The sequence below is a fragment of the Tupaia chinensis genome, unplaced genomic scaffold (assembly GCF_000334495.1).
Source record: "Tupaia chinensis unplaced genomic scaffold, TupChi_1.0 Scaffold000502_1, whole genome shotgun sequence".
Lineage (NCBI taxonomy): Eukaryota > Metazoa > Chordata > Mammalia > Scandentia > Tupaiidae > Tupaia > Tupaia belangeri.
In genome coordinates, this window is record NW_006160014.1 from 1073090 (window position 1) to 1087687 (window position 14598).

General features: G+C 43.2%; 1 long non-coding RNA gene across 2 annotated transcripts in view; it reads left to right on the forward strand.

Annotated features, from left to right (window-relative positions):
* Nucleotides 1–5956: 5956 nt before the first annotated feature.
* The window catches only part of LOC102503003 (uncharacterized), an 89973-nt gene continuing 81331 nt past the window's right edge, over nucleotides 5957–14598 (forward strand). For both annotated transcript variants that reach the window (XR_003550703.1, XR_003550702.1), the window contains exon 1: nucleotides 5957–6024. This is a non-coding gene — a long non-coding RNA (uncharacterized LOC102503003). The remainder of the gene's footprint in view (nucleotides 6025–14598) is intronic.

Below are 14598 nucleotides of genomic sequence, written 5' to 3' on the forward strand. Positions count from 1 at the left end.
GTGATGGGAAGTGTTGCCCTTTTGCAAAAAAAAAAAAAAACCTCTCAAAAAAAAAAAGAAAACCACAATGCCACCTGCTGTCCCAAGTCACATGTTTTAAATGGAGTCTGAAGCCATATTACTACCCTGAACAGTGTACTGATATGCACACACACACACACACACACACACACACACAACTCCTGTCGGATTCATGCATCATTGTGTATTTTGAAAAACCATGAATAGATTTCAAAATGTTTTAGCATCAAAATAAACTCGTATTTTAATTCCATTGTCCATGAACATTTTGAAGTCTCTCTGTATGTAGGAACAGGGTTGAAAAGATGTTGGGTGACCACAAATGACAAATATCTATTACTCAATTTATGAAGATTACCAATAAAAAAAAGCAAAAGGTAAGATTTTAGGGCATAAATTAGTCGAATTAGAGGATTTAATTTTATTCCTTAGAGGATTTTAGGGAAAGGAAAGGAACTTGTAACAATTGATTCAGCACAGACAAGTCGGAGCACAAGGATGTTGAATTTGGTGTGAAGGAAATAAAAAATTTGAACAGGAAGAGAAAAAGAGGAGATCTTTTCAGATGAGAAACATGAAATGGAGTAAGACATGCAGTGAGAGGTGACTGTATTATTTGTTGTCCCAGTCAGCATCCTGGGGAGTGAAAGAAGGCATGCAAAATATTAACCTGGGACAGTAGGAGGAAAATGGGATTGATCTGGCCCCTGGGATTGATCTCTTATGAATGGAGCAACCCCAGCCTTCTCACTCATAACTAACTGAACATATTTCACCACTTTGGGAATTCCCTTCACTTTCTGCCTTCACTTCTTTTCCTATCCTAAGGTCCAGTTTAAATGAACCCCCGACAACCCACTCAGGATCAATCATCCACCTTCTATATTAGTTTCCTATTGTCGTGACAGCAAATCACCACAAATTAAAACAACACCAACTGTGACCAACCAAATGGTATTATGGTTAGGGCAGCTGGTTCTCACATGACCAACTGTGTGGTTTGAGTCTTGGACATGGTGACTTGAAGGACATGCTCAGTGTGTGTGTGTGTGTGTGTGTATGCTCAAAATCCCGAGAGGAGAATGGAGGAGAAAGGGTTGTGGCATGGCCATCCCCCTTGGGGAGGGGTGCTTTCTCACTTTCCATTTCTCTCTCTCTGGCAAGTGTACATGCCCTATAGCAACAATAAAATAAATAAATAAAAGACAAAACAAAACAAGAACAGCCCCCCCCCCAAATTGATTACCTTATATTTCTGGAGCTTAGAACGCCAAAATGGGTCTGCGGGGCTGTGTTTGTTCTGCAAGCTCTAGACAGGAGTCCATTTCCTTGCCCTTCTCAACTGTGCGCCCTGGCTCGCGGCCTTTTCCTCCATCTTCGAAGGCAGCAGCCTTGCATCTTTAAATCCCGTTCTCGTCCTCTGGCCTCTGCCTCTGTCCCCACATCACTTCTCTTTCTGCCTCCATCATCATCAATTTCTCTGTCTCTGGTCCTTCTGCTTCCTTACAGAGTCCCTTGGGATTACCTTGGATGCAGGATACGTTCCCCTTCTCGAGATCCTTAATATCATGTACGAAGTCCCTTTTGCCGTATAAGAAAACATTCACCCGTAGAGAAGTGATTGTGGCATCTTTTGGGGGGAGTGAGGCATTAAATTCTGTTTACCACATTTCTTTTTGAATATGATCATTTTAGCCCACGTCTCAGTTGGTTGTGTGCCCGTGTCCTCATTAGCACAGCTCACGAGCATTTGGGTTCAGCTAGGTATAGTGACCTGAATCTCAAACTATGGCTAACCCTAACTCAAACCCTGTTACCTTCGTTTTTCCTGATTCCTCTGGAGTTTAAGAATCTGGCGGAGGTTGGGAAGAAGGCCTGGGGAGCAGTGTGTGTGTGCTCCCATGGGATCTTCCCACTCAGCCTCCTGTCTGCCCGGTTCTTTGATGGGCCTCCTGTTCCCAATCCCAATCCAAAGTAATTTAGATGAATCCTTCAGAGACTATCCTTTTGGTTTCTGAGGAAGAAAAAAATGTCTTTTTATCTGACTCATTGGGCTGGGAAAAGGAATCTGGCTATTTAACTTCTCTGCAGACAGCATTCAGGCAACGGCCCTTGTCTTGGTTAGGGATTGTATTCGACCTGACCACAGTGTTTAAACAGACAATTGTTGATTTTTTTTTTTAAAGGTTTGCCATAGGGTATATGCACTTGCCAGAAAGAGATAGAGAAAGACAGAGAGAGGGAAAGTGAGAAACCATACCCCTTTCTCCCCTGGGGTGGGGGAGGTGTGTGGCCACACCACAGTCCTCCAGTCTCCTCTAGGGATTTTGGGTATGCATGCACACACACTGGCATGATTTTCAGGCTGCCAGGTCCAGGGCTTGAACTGCATCAGCCATGTGGCGACCTAGCACACCACTTGCTGGCTCCAATAATTGTTGACTTAAAAAAAAAAAATGGACAAAAAATGTACGAGGAGTCATCCAGGCGGGTGCAACAGCTCCAAGGTGACACAAATGCCCTATTTTCTTCCATCTTTCTCTTCTGAATGTTGAGCATGTGGCTTATCGGTTGATGCCCTCTAGGCACTTTGATCATGATTGGGGCAGGACTGGACCACAGCAAAGGGACAAAACACTGGTCAGCTCATTTGACCCTTTAACTCAGGAAAGCTCCCTAGCTTGGGCCATGTGGCTACACCCAGTGACAGAAGAGTATGCGGATGGGGTGGTGCTTATCTAGCAGGGTACTCTGTGGCCCTGGATAAACTCAGTGTCTCTTATTGAGAAGCCAGGGTGATGGGCCATGGGGTAGACAACTGGAAGCTCCGCCTGCCTGTCTCCCTATCTTAGACGATTCCTGTGCTTCTCAGTACTCTCTCAGGGGCTTGCCAGAACAAATCAGAGGATAATGTCTTTTAACCTGTCATTTGTTTTTCATCTTCTAAAGCGACCTCTTTTTTTTTTTTTTTTTTTTTTTTTTTTTTTCGAGCATTTGGGTTCAGCTAGGTATAGTGACCTGAATCTCAAACTATGGCTAACCCTAACTCAAACCCTGTTACCTTCGTTTTTCCTGATTCCTCTGGAGTTTAAGAATCTGGCGGAGGTTGGGAAGAAGGCCTGGGGAGCAGTGTGTGTGTGCTCCCATGGGATCTTCCCACTCAGCCTCCTGTCTGCCCGGTTCTTTGATGGGCCTCCTGTTCCCAATCCCAATCCAAAGTAATTTAGATGAATCCTTCAGAGACTATCCTTTTGGTTTCTGAGGAAGAAAAAAATGTCTTTTTATCTGACTCATTGGGCTGGGAAAAGGAATCTGGCTATTTAACTTCTCTGCAGACAGCATTCAGGCAACGGCCCTTGTCTTGGTTAGGGATTGTATTCGACCTGACCACAGTGTTTAAACAGACAATTGTTGATTTTTTTTTTTAAAGGTTTGCCATAGGGTATATGCACTTGCCAGAAAGAGATAGAGAAAGACAGAGAGAGGGAAAGTGAGAAACCATACCCCTTTCTCCCCTGGGGTGGGGGAGGTGTGTGGCCACACCACAGTCCTCCAGTCTCCTCTAGGGATTTTGGGTATGCATGCACACACACTGGCATGATTTTCAGGCTGCCAGGTCCAGGGCTTGAACTGCATCAGCCATGTGGCGACCTAGCACACCACTTGCTGGCTCCAATAATTGTTGACTTAAAAAAAAAAAATGGACAAAAAATGTACGAGGAGTCATCCAGGCGGGTGCAACAGCTCCAAGGTGACACAAATGCCCTATTTTCTTCCATCTTTCTCTTCTGAATGTTGAGCATGTGGCTTATCGGTTGATGCCCTCTAGGCACTTTGATCATGATTGGGGCAGGACTGGACCACAGCAAAGGGACAAAACACTGGTCAGCTCATTTGACCCTTTAACTCAGGAAAGCTCCCTAGCTTGGGCCATGTGGCTACACCCAGTGACAGAAGAGTATGCGGATGGGGTGGTGCTTATCTAGCAGGGTACTCTGTGGCCCTGGATAAACTCAGTGTCTCTTATTGAGAAGCCAGGGTGATGGGCCATGGGGTAGACAACTGGAAGCTCCGCCTGCCTGTCTCCCTATCTTAGACGATTCCTGTGCTTCTCAGTACTCTCTCAGGGGCTTGCCAGAACAAATCAGAGGATAATGTCTTTTAACCTGTCATTTGTTTTTCATCTTCTAAAGCGACCTCTTTTTTTTTTTTTTTTTTTTTTTGAGAAGTTATTGCCAAAGGGTACATGTGCTCGCCAGAGAGACAGAGATAGAAAGCAAGAAATCACCCCCAGGGAGGATGGTCAAGCCACAATCCCTCCTCCTCTGTTCTCCTCTTGGAATCTTGGGCACACATGCGCACACACCCTCGGCATGAGTTCTAAGCCACTGGGTCTGGGACTCAAACCATAGTCAGCCCTGTGAGAGTCCAGCAATGTAACCATTATGCTATCGGCTGGTCCCCAAAGTGGCCTCTTTTTATCAGTCATTGTCTTCTCTCCCATTCTCCTTGTCCTTGTAGGTAATAGACTTTTTTTTTTTTTTTTAATTGCCAGGGAGAGTGCTCAAGCAAGAGAAAGAGAGAGGAGCCAGCAGATGGCATAGTGGTTAAGATGCTAGACACTCCCACATGGCCAACCACGGTTCAAGTCCTGGACGTGGTGGCGTGCTTTCTCACTTTCCCTCTCTCTCTCTCTCGCTCTCTGTGTCTCTCTCTAGTTGAATGAAAATAAATGAATAAATAAATAAAATTAAGTAAATAATTCTTTAAAAAAATAAAGAAAAAAAAAGAGTACTTCTCCAGGAGGGTATGGCATGCTGCAATCCTTTTTTGTTATTGGATGGGGAGCTGAGCTGCATCATATGAAATACTTGTTTTTTTGGGTCCAGAGACCTGTCCTGAGATGCAGAATGAAAAACCACAAACATATGTAAAGTAGGAAGAGAAGCTTTTAATAGAAAAGTAAAAATTTTTAACAGAAGAAATACACCTCCACACCAGAAAGGCATGTGGGTGGTCAGCTGTCAGAGAAGGACATGCGTGCTGGGAATGGGGTTAGGTATTACTTTTATTTTGGGATCATCTCATGAATATTTAGGAAGGGAAGTCTATCATTGTAGCTGGTTTCTTCATTTGAATTTGTGAGCTTTTTAAATTTTTATTTATTTATTTATTTTTAGGTTTTTGCCATAGGGGAAGAGGAGAGAGGCAGAGAGGGAAACCGAGAACTTACCCCTCGGGGGGCATGACCACTCCATAATCCCTTCTATATTCTCTCGGTATTTGGGGCATGCACATACACGCACCCGGTATGATTTTTAAACCATCACGTACAGGACTCGAACCATGTTCAATTGTGTGAGAATATAGCTGTCTCAGTCACTGGATTGCTGGCCCTGGATTTGTGGGTTTTTATTTGTGCTTGCATACTTCTTCTTGGGTAAGGAATCTGGTCACCCAATTCCACATGCTTAGTGTGAACTTTGAAGGTATGAACATCCACACAGGGACAATTCTGCCCATGTCAGTCTATTGCCCCGAGTGGGACATAGGGTGTTGACCAAGCATCCCGGTGAATTCCTCTGTGCATGTGCAGAACGGCAGGACGGAAGGTAATAACCTTCCCTAAGATTTTTGAAGAAAGCTTAGGTATTAAAGAGCTAAAATGAGATCAGCTTCTCCCTCCTGGCACCAGGAGCTGGGAGGGAGGAAGGAGTCCCCGGAGAGTCTGGTTGTGTGCCCTGCTAAGCTGTGACTTCTGAGGCAGATTCCCTTCTGCTCCATGTCAGGGCTGTTGGCTCATATCTGGTTGCCTACCTATGACAGCTCCTCCGTTTCTCCATCTCGTGAGGAACCTGGACATGCACGCACAGGGAAAGTCTGCTTCCTTTTCCTCTTTCTCTCTGTGTGTGAGGCTGCCTTGCTCTCTGGGTCTGTTGGCCATGATGCAATGTAGCACCAGATGTCCGGTCTATGCTCTTGAAATTTCCAGGCACCAAAACCGTGAGTAAAATAAATCATCTCTATAAATCATCCAGCTTCAGGCACTATTTAGCAGTACAATAATGGGCTAAGATGGGATATGTGTGGGTGCAAAATGATTCTGCCTGAATTTGGACGCCTATGAATATTTTTAATGTATATCCGGACTATGTCTTTTAAGCTCAGAAGCCAAAAATTTGAGGTCTGGAAGTCTCATTGGGACAGGAATCATGGTATTAAGATAAATATAATAAGAGGGAAAAAGCACATAATTTTATTCCATTACATTCAGTTAAAAAAATCAAATGGGACAAATAATTAAAAATGAAAGTAATAGTCTCTTCTTCTTCTGCTTGCTCCCACCTCCCCAACAGTGATGTTATTATGCAGAGGGAACCACTTTAAAACTTTATGACTAGAAAGACTTCTAAAATAGGACCCCCAAAGCACAGGCAATAATTCCCCAAATAGACAAGTGGAATTACATCAGATTAAGGTTTCTGCACAACCAAAGACACAGTAATTAATGTGAATCGACAACCTTCAGAATGGGAGAATATTTTTGTAAACTGTGCCTCAGTTAAGGGACTGATAATCAGAATACACAGGGAACTCAAGCACCTTACACCCCACCCCCCCCAAAAATGATTAACGCAATTAAATGATGGGAAAATGAGCTGAACAAAAATCTCTCTAAGGAAGACATATGAACAGCCAAAAAGCCTACGAGGAAATGCTCAACATCTCTTATCATAAGGGAGATGCAGTTTGAAACCGCAATGAGATACCACCTAACCCCAGACAGAATGGCAAAGGTCAAAAATACAAAAAGTGCTAAGTGTTGGTGGGGATGTGGTGAAAGGGGAACTCTCTTACACTGCTGGTGGGGATGTAAATTGGTCCAGCCACTGTGGAAAACAATATGGAGGTTCCTCAAAGACCTACAAATAGAACTACCACATGATCTAGCAATCCCACCCCTGGCTATCTATGCAAAGGACAGGAGAACGCTCAGCCGGAAATGTGCTTACACGTCAATGTTTATTGCAGCATTAGTCACAATTGCTAAGACATGGAACCAACCCAAATGTCCATGAACAGATGAGTGCATTGGAAAAATGTGTGACATATACTCTATGGAATACTTTTCAGTCATAAAAAACAAGAAGACCCCGGCATTTGATAGAAAGAGGTTGAATAGGGAAAATTTATTGCTGAGTGAAGCAAGCCAGGTTGTGAAAGAAATAAATTATTTGTCTCCACTTACTATATCCTGACTATCCATACTCTATGATAAATACTGAAAGACTGGAGGGCATAAAGGCATTGAAAATTGTTATGGGCACTGAAGATAGTGTGGAAGGAGGGTGGGAGAGGGGAAGAGTATAGGGAAGGAATTTAGGGGGGCAAATAGAGAGGCAAGACATTTGTGGGACACAGTAATGGTTTATTACCTGATGATGATAACGTGTGTAGTATTATTAACTGGACTGGTCTCAGGTGTATTTCATGTTGAGTACATTTTCTATGCAAGCCAAATTATGTATAGTGATCAAATGTATAAAATATAATAATAAAGTAAAAAATTCTTTATGACCAGGGATCAGCAGATAGCATAATGGTTACATTTCTGAACTCCCATTTAATCAACCATGGTTCAAATCCCAGACCCAATGGCTTAAAGCTCACACCAGGCATGTGTGTGTGTGTATGCTCAAGATCCTGAGGGGAGAATGGAGGAGAAGGGATTGTAGCATGGCCATCTCCCTTGGGGGGTGATTTCTCGCTTTCTGTTTCTCTGGCAAGTCTATGTGCCCTAGCAAAAATCCCTTTTACTAAAAAAAAAAAAAAAAAAAAAAAACCCAACTCAACCCAACCCAAACCAAACCAAACCAAACCAAAAAACAAAACAAAAATAAACTTTAAGGCTAGGGCCAGCAGGTGGCATGGTGGTTAAGGCACTGATTCCCACATGGTTGATTGTGGTTCAAGTCCTGGACCTGGTGGCTTGGAGATCACAACAAATGGATAGATAAATAAATGAATAAATGTAAAAAACAAGTTATGGCTATGTCTCCTAGGAGTTTGCTCTAGCTCTCTGCTAGTAACTGCGTACATCTGCATCTGTCTGCTTTGACAATATTAGACATTACTTACTGGCTTTTTGCTTGGCTAGATGCAGATTTAGTTCATTTATGGCTTCCTCATCTTTTGTGCTTTATTCTTTCTATTTGGGTTACCTTTTTAAAAGTTTAAATAAAATAGTACTCCTTTTTTGAATTATTTAATTTTGATTTATTATTATTATTATTATTATTATTTAATTTGACCAGAGAGAGATGGAGAGAGAGGGAAAGTGAGAAAATAAGCTGCCGTGTTTAGACTCAAGCCACGGTTGAGTCCAGTCCGTGCCACCTTCTGGGCCCGGTATACTTACCCTTAATTCCTACTTTTATTCCCAGGAAACAGCATCTCCTGCTTCTCATTTTGTAAGATCAGGATGTTGGTGCTGTGAATGTCTCTTCATTTCCCCCCCTTCTCATCTCTTCTCTCTTTTAATGTGAATCTATCATTGAATTGTAAGTGCCTTGATTATAGCTTGACTCTAAAAGTTGGAGATAATTACTTGTAACTTTGTAAAACGTGTCACTGCAGATCCGTATCAAGTATTGTGATGCTGTTTCTTGTTTTACACAGTGTTTGTTTTTTCCTGAGGTTTCTGTTTCGTTCTTTCCTTATCTGGAGTAACAGATCTTTATGTTGTTGCCATTCCCCAGTGTAACACACCCTCCCCATCCTCTTTTTCCCCAGATTCCTCCCCATTTCCTCCTGTGTTTGTGTTGGTTGTTTTCAAAGTCGATTGCCTAGGACTGTAAAGAGTCACATACAAGTATGAAATAAGAGGGCCAGGGCTTGAATCTTTTCTGAAGACCTCTCCCATTTCTGTTAAAGGCGGAATCCAGCATCTTCTGGAATATTGGGTCATTGGAAAAGTCATGATGTGTTTTTCTATGCAAAAATGCATCAAGACTTCCGACGACCCAATACTTCTTCAGCTTGCAGGCTCCATGTCATGGGAGTCCTTGGATTCTCTAACTGTGTGAGCCAATTGCCGTGGACATTTCCTCTTATGTGTGTATACGTGTATCCCATTGGTTTTGTTTTTTGGAGAACCCTAATACATGGATCTTATCTACTTTGTTAATTTGCTTCCTCATTTTGTTGGAGTGTGTACTCAAGTGACTCCCCAAGCTCATCATTGTTCTGTGTTTCTTTTTCTTTTTTTGAAAGAGAGATTTGCTGTATGTCTCTCTGTGCATTCACCCGAGAGACAGAAAGTGAAAAATCACTCCCCAGGGGAGATGGTCACACCACAATCCCTTCTCCTCCATTCTCCCCTTGAGATCTTGGGCACAAATGCACATGCGCCCGGCATGAGTTTTAAGCTGCTGGGTCCGGTACTTGAACTGTTATCGACTACATGGGAGTCCAGTGATGTAACCATTATATAATCTGCTAGTCCCACATTGTTGTATGTTTTAATGTGCTATTTTTGTCCTATGGTTTCTGGTTATCTATAAAACAAAGGTCACAGAGAAAAAAGGAGGGCACAGAGCCCTCTAACATTTAGCCTTAATGACCTTTCCATGCTTCGCTTCCACTCTGCCTCCCCTTACGGTATTTTGTGTTTTTGCCACACTGAGTTGGCATCTGCTCTTCCGCCGATGTGCCATGCTTTGTTTCTTGCATAGGGTTTTCCTGTGCCAGGAAGCACTTTCTCCCCAAATCATGGTTCACATTTTCCAAGATGCTAACCCAGATTTTGCTGAGTCAAAATCATTAGCTTCTTTAGCACTTTTTTTTTTTTTTTGGTAGGTTTTTGCCATGGGACACATGTGCTGCCTGAGGACAGGGAGGCAGAGTGAGAAATCACCTCTCACAGGGGATGATTACATGGCAATCCCTTCTTTATTCACCACTTGGGACTTTGGGCATGTATGCACACATATCCTGCATGCTTATCTTTTCTTTCTTTTTTTTTTTTTTGGAGAGGTTTTTGCTATAGGGTGCGTGTGCTCACCAGACAGAGAGAGACAGAGAGACAGAAAGTGAGAAATCACCCCCCAGGGGGGATGGCCATGCTGTAATCCCTTCTCCTCCATTCTCCTCTCTGGATCTTGGGCACGCATGCACACGTGCCCGGCATGAGTTTAAGCCACCAGGTCTGGGACTCGAACTGCGGCTGACTATGTGGGAGTCCAGTGACATAGCCATTACACTAACTGCTGGTCCCTCGCTGCATGCTTTTCAAGCCACTGGGTCCGGAACTCAAACTGTGGTCAGCCACATGGGAGTCCAGTGCCTTAATCATCACACCACCTGCTGGCTCCTCCTTTAGCCCTTTTAAGTAAGTGTTACTATAGAATTTAGGAGTCTTTCTAGTTTTAGAGTTAATTTCATTTTCATAAACATCTGACTTCCTGACTTCCCCTACTTGGTTGTGACTTCTTGGTTGTGGCCAATATAGCTCTCGAATATACTAAGAGGCATATTGACTTGATTCTATTGAACGATTTTAAAAGGTTTTCACCTTGAATTTGGTGTCCTAAGGTCTCCAGGCAGAAGGGTTGTATAGGGTCACACATGGTTGAGGTGAGAGAGCCAGGGCTTCGATTCTGACCTTCCATCTTGAAGTCTTATGCTCCCCCATCCCTAAATGATGAAGTATCCTGTGCATTCTCATGGTGTAGCTAACTGAAATACACACACACACACACACACACACACACACATATATATATATATATACACATACACACTTTTGGAAAGGACTAAGATGTAATTAATAAAGAATAAAATCCTATTTGTCCTATTAATTTATTACTTACACTATGCTTTGAACTTTTAAATATTGATAGCTTTTATCTAGTTATCATGATGTTCTCATCCTAGGCTTCGAGTGTCAGGAACCCACCTGGCCTTGAGCTTTTTGCCAAGTGGGTCCTCAGTAACAATCCTGTGTGACTTACGATGAGGAGGCAACACATTAATAACAGGATTTGAATCGTAGCTATTTTCTGATGGGATTAATTTAACAGTCATTGGGCTGAGAACCAGAGACTGAGCCCAAGAGACTTCTTGTAGAGCTCCAACCTGTCTTACTGTCCTTCCCCGGGAAGTGAAATGAGGTAAGTGACCTCCTCCAAGCCAGAGGGATAGGATGCAGTTACAGAACTGTGACCACAAGAGGGCACTGCTCCCCTAAGGAGTAGCTGGCCGAGGACTAAATGTCGACCATGGTTGGGAGCCTTCTCTGTGATACAAATAGGATCTTTCCGTGAGTGACTTCCCATGTAACTTGTAACTCCCTCTTCTCAGTGATATATTTTAGATGCTATTCTAAATCAGGGCACAAACATCTACCCGTGGTTAGATTGTTTATGATTCTTGGCAATTTTAAATCTACTTGTGTTCGTGATGGCTGCAACACTGCTCAGAGCTGAATGTATGCTTGGATAATTTCAGAAAGCAAAAAGGTATTTTTCCGGGGTCCAGCCTCTGCAGGGGTGGGTTGACTCGATGGAGGCAGCACAGGTGAACAGAAGACAAAGGCCTTGGTGCCTTTTCATGCACGTCCTATGCCGGACACTCCTCAAAGATCGCTCTCTGAGGAGTGACAACTGCTAGGAATTATTGTGCATGTTTATTGAAAATGTGTTACATGCAAGTAAGGGGAGAGGGGCTACATGTTTTAATTATCAGCTCATAAAGTTTTTAACAATAAGGTACAAAAGTTCTATTCAGGATTGGATTAAAGGTGGGTCTAGTGTAGTTCCACAATTGTTCCTTTGATGTAAGTGGGTCTCCATGGAATGCAGTTTTGGGAAAGTGGCTCCATTAAGCAGAGATAATTATCAGCTAATGTGGCGCATCAGCCATCTTGTCATTACCGGGAATGGTGCTGAGAAAAGAAAATCTCAAGTATAAATATAGTTCTTATAGATCTTAATAAAGAATAGAACTTATGTAATTATATAGAAATCTAAAACTTAATTTAAGGAACCCTAATATATCTTAAAGGAGTAAAACTTACTGTTTGCTAAGTAAGGGTGGGGACAGCCTTTTTAACTGGCAGTAAAGTGACTAAAAAATTAATGAGGAACTTTTAAGATGAGTTTGAGGCATTCTATTGTGCCTGTTGCTCCACTGTTATGTATCTTGTTGGAACATTAGCCATAGTGGGGCGGGAGTGCCCTGGGCCTTCCAAAGGTCAGGAAGATTGCTGCCTAGATGTGACTTCATCACATCCTCCATTGTGACCCTCAGGAGTAAAGTACTGAAATTAACAGTAGGTGGTCAGAGCAAAGGGGAGCAGTCAGGGGACTTCCTAGAAAATTTTATCGTATACTCAAGATGTATGAGAGAGCTATGTAATTCTTTTATAATAGTATATTGGGGAGTCACAGGGGGTCGCTTCCCAGCAGGGCTACCAGTCTCTAGAGTGTACAATAAGCGGCCTTGCCGAATCATGTTGAGTGGACCCAAGCTTTGTTCCTAGGTCGGGGAGGCATGCAACAGCGGCCTTGCCAACGTGTTAATCCGACCAAAAGCAGAGCTTAAAGGTCGGGGGGCTCAGACAAATCCTGGGGCCTCGCCGGGTCAGACTCCTCCAGTTTGAGTCCTCCAGTATTTGAAGGAAATAAAACAATGTGATGGAATATGAATACGTCTTGTGGTTAGGAAAAATCTTTCTGAGGAGAGGACATTTAGTTTTAAATGTGAATGGTGGAGCTCCAGACAGCTGCAGCTCCTGATGCTTGTGGTCCTGGGGCCTAGGCTGGCCCCTGCTCTCCTGCACCATCCTTAGGTGGCCACCTGGGATGTGCCCGTCGGAGCCCAGCCCCTCCACCCCAGTGCTGTGCCTGACCTAGCTGTCCTGCAGGGCTGTGCTTGGCAGTGGGTGCCAGGCAGGCCCCGCTAGCCTCCCCACTGGAGGCTAGGCCAGGGCTGGCAATAAATTTCTCCAAAGCCAAATAAATAAATAAATAAATACAATAAAATAAAAAAAGAGAATTCCTCTTGCAAAACTTGGAAGCAGATCTGTCCAGGCAAGGAGGAGCAGGTACTCAAGAAAGAGAGAGGTTGCAGTGGTTATATAGCAGAAAAAACGTCTTTAAATCCTGTTTTTAACTTCACTTTAGTTTCTTTTTTATATTTTAAAGGCTAAGCGGTGCTTATAGCTTCTGTAAGTAATGTAATCTGTAACTATTGTAACAAATAAGGTCATAAATAAGCCTGTTTCCTTAGAAGAGGAAACTTAAACCACTCAGAATGCAACCCAACCAAGGAACCAGGCGAGACGTCTTTTTTTTTTTTTTTTTTTTCCTGTAGAGGCATGTGCTGGAGAGACAGAGGGATAGAAAGCAAGAAATCACCCTCAGGGAAAATGGCCATGCCACAATCCTGTCTCCTCCATTCTCCTCTTGAAAGGTTGGGCACCGTGCACATGCATGCACACATGCCTGGCATGAGTTTTAGGCAAGAGAGACTGTCAGGAGCCGACCTGGCCTCGAGCTTTTTCTCAAGTGGGTCCTCAGTAACAGGACTGGAACCGCGGTCGACACGTGAGTCCAGCGACTTAATCATTAGGACACCCGCTGGTCCCAGGCAAGAAATCTTAAGAGATGGGAATGTTTGCTCAAGGGACAGAAAGTAACAGGTTAAATTGGGGAAACTGAAACAATGTCATCATTTAGCATAATAGTTACTCACAGATGTTTAGATTGTTTTGTTCAACAGTGTAGCTTAAAGAAAATATGTTGTAACTTCCCTGAGTCTGTCACAAGGCTGAGTCAACAGATTCAATGTCTCCCTAAGAACAGAAACAAGGTCATAAATGCCCTGTGAAAGGAAAAGGTGTGCAGAACAGTTTTGGGAAAATCAAAAGGGTAAGAGTAACACTGGGGACCGGCAGGTGGCACAATGGTTAAGGCACTGGACTCCCATATAGTTGACCACAGTTTGAGTCCCATACCTGGTGGCTTGAAACTTATGCTGGGCACGTGTGTGTGTGCATGCACGCGCACGCCCAAAATCCCAGGAGGAGAATGGCGAAGGGATTGCAAGATGGCCATCTGCCCTGGGAGGTGATTTCACACTTTCCCTCTTTCTGTCTCTGTCTTTCTCTGGCAAGCACATGAACCCTATGGCAAAAAACCAAAAAACCAAAAAACCAAAACAAAAACAACTAAGAAAAGGCAAAAAAGAAAAAAAAAAAACGAGAGTAACAATGAACTAGCTAAATTTATATTATCGATAACAATAGATAAACAAGTAACGGTATGTAATGCACTGGAAATTTCTGTTCTGGGTGTTGGTTGTGAGCTTGTTAGCTCTCGGCCACCCTGTGTGTGCTCAAACACAGCTGAATAAACTCCACTTCTTCCTCTTTGCTTAACCTCTTGATTATTCACCGAAATGGCTTCTGGACTTTAGCTGGCAACAGTTGGGGCACAGTAAGTAAGAAGAGAAATACAAGATGAGGTGGTTATAGTTGGCAAAAGTTACCCACCTCCCCCGCCCCCAGAAAAAAAA